General features: G+C 42.0%; 1 protein-coding gene across 2 annotated transcripts in view; it reads right to left on the bottom strand.

The window, feature by feature from the left end:
* Nucleotides 1-5,780, bottom strand: part of maml3 (mastermind-like transcriptional coactivator 3) — a 100,648-nt gene that overhangs the window by 72,834 nt on the left and 22,034 nt on the right. The window lies entirely within an intron of this gene.

The following is a 5,780-nucleotide window of genomic DNA, read 5'->3' as shown; positions in this document are numbered from 1 at the left end:
AATAGAGATTTTAAGATTAAGTGGTGTCAGCACACACCAGCCGCCATTTAAAGTGTCTCTGATTAAGACCAAATAATGAACAAAGGAGCATATGTATAAATCTCCCAAAGACTCAAAACACTTTAGATAGAAATGATGACTTTCTATTTTTAAGTATATGAACGGAGGAAAAATGTAACCTGAAACTGCTCCCAACGTGATCTGCTCGGTCAAGCCACGACATTCAACACTTTGCGCTTATTGGGGCGAAGCGGCAACTTGTTCCCGCCTACCAAACTTTTGCTTTGATTCACGGTCATGGATAAAAATGTCATCACCGGCATGCCCCTTGTTTTGAACAGCTGAGTCCAGTCTCAATTATTTGCACGGTTCACAACCTTATTGAAAGGTAGGTAGACGTAGGAAAAAAAAAATCCCAGCTCTACAGCGACGACTCTGATGGACTTCATTACTCTGAATGCAGAGTAAAAATGGTCTTGTTTAGTTTTGATTTCAACAACAGACTCCCCCTACCCACCACCACCACCACCATCCTCCCGCACCCGGCTAGGCTGCAAACAAGCTGGGCGAACGTTCAATGTGCCCCAAAGGCACACCATGACCTCATAGGTGCAAATGCAGGACTGACACAATTCTACAAACAAAATCAAACCGTGTCACCTTTCTTGTCAACGTTTCCTTTTGTTTTCTTTCAGGACAACATAAAGTGTCAAATCACGAGACATTCATTCATACATTCATTCATCTTCCGAACCGCTTGATCCTCACGAGGGTCGCGGGGGGTGCTGGAGCCTATCCCAGCTGTCTTCGGGCAGTAGGCGGGGGACACCCTGAATCGGTTGCCAGCCAATCGCAAGGCACACAGAAACGAATAACCATCCGCGCTCACACTCACACCTAGGGACAATTTAGAGCGTCCAATCAGCCCGCCATGCATGTTTTTGGAATGTGCGAGGAAACCGGAGCACCCGGAGAAACCCACGCAGGCCCGGGGAGAACATGCAAACTCCACACAGGGAGGCCGGAGCTGGAATCGAACCCGGTACCTCTGCACTGTGAAGCCGACGTGCTAACCACTGGACTACCGGGCCGCCCATTATGAGACATGAGGCGTCTCATTTTTTCAACACTGAGGCTGCAATGTTGGCTCGAGCTGGCTATTTTTACACAAGGCCGCATTGCTGATTCAGCATGTTGATCTGGCATTACAGCAACAGTCCATTACCCAGCACCTCCCAACACTTATTACTGTGATGAGCTCCTGCATTCAGCTCACCCACACTTTTTCCATGCGTGACTTTGAAGCGGTGAACTTTTTATGAACTTGAACAACAAGTACAGTACGAACACATTTGCGAGTTCAGAGTGTCAGGTGACTGTTTTGCAACTTCGGTGTGCCATGAATCTATCCACACCTATGAACACAAATGATTTATGCTGCCAATTAAAACCTCAACAATCATTTACATAAGGAGTTGAATCCTTCAATGCAAAGACCGGGGATCCAGATCTGATGGGATCCAGTAAATCGTGCAAATGTAGGTGGTGAACCCATGTAGTAGACTCTAAACTCTTAATAGAAGCGCACAGACATGTTTTTAAGTGCATGTGCCTGCCTGCTCTCTTATGATATCTAAATGAATCGGTTCATGGAATACAATTCCGTTTCATTTCAAAGTCCTGACTTCCCTGCGGTAGAAGTGTGTGAGTGCTGTTTGCAGTGACACCCCACTTGACATGGATACCACTTGTAAGATAATATTACAGGCGGTCTCTACCAGGTTGAGCTCTTGCAGATACATAGAGCTTTGCATTTTACACCGTGGTTTCTCACTCGTCAGCCACACACAACCGTCATTGAGCTTGCATATCTCAATTACAATTCATTCATTCAATGAATTCAAATTTGTCAGTCTGAAAAGGGGGTGGGGGGGGGGTTGAGTACAAAGAGAGATTGACAATATGCAAGCGTGTGTAAACACAAGGCTGGTCTATAATTACTTCCTGCCTTGAGATCCTACTGAACACCTCCATAAATGCCTGAGCTGCTCTGAGCCTCAACTCAATGCTTCTAAATGGCCTTTGTTGCCAAATTTGTGATCGTAGTCCCCCCCCCCCCCCCCACACACAAAAACTTGAATGCACTTACATGCTTTTAACAGGCAAGTTTATGAAAATTGCATTTATAATGTGTAAGAGTCAGGCCAAAAGCTACTGAAACACTCCTTTACACACAATGAGCTTTCTTTAGTTTCTTCCCAACAACAGTTTTGTGATAACAGCACATAAAATATAAATGACCGCCTATAATGACACTGCAACAGTGAATATACTTTATATATATATATATATATATATATACAGTCAAACCTCAGTTTTCGAACGCCTCGGTTTTCAACCAAAAATTGCGAGTTTTTTTATTCCTCGGATGACGAACAAATTTCGGTTCTCGAACAAACTGAGCGCACTTAAATGCACCATTTGACTGCTCTCGCCTTCCTTGCTTTCCATTGTGAGCAGACGTGTTCAATAAACCTTTTTTATTTTAAAAAGAGCGTGGTTTCGGTTTTCAAACAATTCGGTTTTCGAACGGCCTTCTGGAACGGATTATGGACGAAAACCGAGGGTTGACTGTATATACAGTATATATACACTGTGTGTATATATATATATATATATACACTGTTCTTTTTGGTTATGAGTGGTGCTGTTTGTGCCAAATTAATCTTTTGGAATTCTGGCAAATAACGTTACCTTCAAGCTTAGTTGTATTGGACCAGAAGAGAATCTCCCAAATACATGTGGGAAAATCAGTCATGGCCGAATGAAACCAGGGTTGAACGTTGTGGCTGAAAGGTATATTTGGAGCAAAAACAACATCGCTCATGACCAAACAAACATGAAAATTAAACATGGTGGTGGTATAGAAGCTTCATGAACAGGGGCCAGAAAACAGCTTACAACTGAGCTTTATTTGGGATTAATTGGAGGCACTCTAAATGATGCCAGATGTGTTCTGATTATCATTTTGCCTATGCCTGACTGTGGTTGGTTTAATGAAATTAACTGCGCCGCATCCCACTAATACGAGGGTGTGTACAGTTGACCAGTCACATTAATTTGGTTGTTGAATTTTACTTTCTTTTTTGAAAATATTTTTTCCAAAATTGTGCAATTAAGTTATACCACCCTGCCTACTGCCCGAAGACGGCTGGGATAGGCTCCAGCACCCCCCGCGACCCTAGTGAGGATCAAGCGGTTCGGAAAATGAATGGTAAATGGTTTTCCAAAAACAAATCTTTTTCTGAAAAAAAAAGGTCCAATATTCAAAGCTACTTTCTGACCTCTGAGTCTGGCGGCTCTTACCTGACTGTACTAAACACATAATTCTAAGACATGCTTTGTTGTCTCTTTACTGCAAACCTCTACCAACTGTATATGAACAGTCAATGCAGTCCACTCAAGCTGTTTTGACACACGAGACAGGCGGCAAGTGTTTGCGGCAGTCATCAGCTAAACGGGCGTCCATCAGTGACTGACTGCAAAATCCGTCAGTACTTGACCCGGTTTGTGACGATTACACTGACAGACGATATCACACTTAATCAGACCCATGGCTACTCGTGTTGTCCTTGGGGCTAACTCGTACCCGCTGGCATTTTTTTTTAAGGATATTGCACATTAATCAGAACAAAAATGCATCTGTGTTTGCAGTATCTCGTCTTGCTCTCTTCCTCCTTCGCTATGTGACGAGAAGGAGGAAAAGAAAAAAAGTGAAGTGGAGACAATTAACTTCAAATAGTCAGCTTGTTTACTCAACTCTGCAAACAGCAGATTATAGATCATAGCCTGCCCATATGAGATGTCCTCTCAAAAAAAGGAAAGGAGCTCGTAACAAGGGACGGCCAGTATTTGTTACGATTGAAACCGTGACTTCTTAAAACAATGCTAAAACGTCAAACTGGTAACCGGCCCATGCCCTTTATGCATTCAGTCCTTGTGGAAAGATGATAGGTGATAAAAATCACCTCTGACCCCTACGTATCATTTATGATTGATCGCAAGACCACAAAAGACTGTGACATTGTCCGCAGTATTGTGAATGAAACCAATCAATGAGTAATATCATATCCTGTAATTGATAAATGAACACAGTGCCGAGTGCCCGTTTCATTTAAAGTATTAATGCTGTGATTAAGAAAGCCTTTTCTAACCATAATCAATCAGTGTTAAGGGGCCAGAATTGATGGATTCTGGTAAACTTTGGTACCCCGAGGGGATGCATGTACACGCAAGGAGGCCTCACGATAAGATCTGGCCCCTTTGAGTTGAATTGAAAGTTATATTTCTGTAAATTATGAAAGTACAGCATTAAGGAAAAGTTTTTTTTTTTTAAGTGCTACATTTAAACACACATAACCCGGTTGTAATGCATTGCTGTTACTTGTTTTCGACTGTCAGGAATTGCGTTTTTTCAGGCATAAAAAACACAACATTCCCATTCACAGTAAAATTCTTTGCAAATGTAACAAATCCGGTCGCTATCAATCTTTACGTCATTCGATACAAATTAAGATAAAATTCTTCAGCATGCGTGGTTTTGCTATGCCCCCATTCCCTCCAAAAACGGTGTGATCAAATCATGTTCGAGTGTAACCAAAAAGGAAAGTGGAAATGTCAGAGTAGAGCCCTGCATTCTTGAAAATATTTGGTTTTGTACCGGTTAATACATTTATGGCAGACACTGTTTTGAAGCGATTTATTTTGGTCTCATGATTAAAATATAAGGCATTTGAACAAGGGTGTGTAGACTTTTTGTATCCATTTTAAGTTATGTAGCATTGGTTTATTAGTTGGACCCTCCCAATTAAACAATACAGAGGTCAGGAGGACCACCCAGCAGTGGTGACCGTGAGACATTTCATTTATTTCACGTGAGCACATGCAAATATGTTATGAGTGAGGTCATAAATGGTCATATCGAACCAGTGACACATTTACAAAACACCAATTGCATATATTATACTTGTTTCTGCATGAGGTGTCTGTGTGCAACCAGACAAATGACTCAGATAGTACGCGTGTTGTACTTTGTTTCGCGAAGGAGTACTGTGTGGAGCAGAGTGTCTTTAGTAGACTTGTGGTAATCCTCTTAGCGTATGCTGCTTGAAGCTCACAGCACATTATGTAACCCCTCTAATCCAACATTGCATCAAGCCAGACGGCAAAAGACCACAACCCATGCTCTCTTACAAACACCAACTCGTGTGCACACACACACATACACACGCGCGCACACACAGCCCTAAAGAGGCAATAATTTATGTGCAATTTTTGGAAAAACGATCAACCGTTCTTGAAAGGAGGCATCCGCTATACAGCAGGACTTGAATTTAGTGGTTGTGGGGTTTGACTCCAATCATCTCTCTATGACCTCATCACATATTCTCTTGATCTCCGTAATACTGAAATCTCTCGTTTATCGCGGTTAATGGGCACCAAAACCACCCGCGATAAACGAAAATCCGCGAAATAGCATCCAATCAACATAAACAGGTAAAAATATTTGTATTTTTTAATTTTCCGCAAAAGTCCGCAAACGGTCCGCGAGAAGCTGCAAAACAACAGCGAGTCACATAGAGCAACATATACAGTACTGTACTCCATGTATATGTTAAAAAAAAATAATTTTTACAGTATATATATATATATATATTCATTCATTCATCTTCCGAACCGCTTGATCCTCACTAGGGTCGCGGGAGGGGCTGGAGCCTATC

The sequence above is a fragment of the Hippocampus zosterae genome, chromosome 13, assembly GCF_025434085.1.
Source record: "Hippocampus zosterae strain Florida chromosome 13, ASM2543408v3, whole genome shotgun sequence".
In the NCBI taxonomy this organism is placed as follows: Eukaryota; Metazoa; Chordata; class Actinopteri; order Syngnathiformes; family Syngnathidae; genus Hippocampus; species Hippocampus zosterae.
This window is presented reverse-complemented; position numbering and strand designations above follow the sequence as displayed.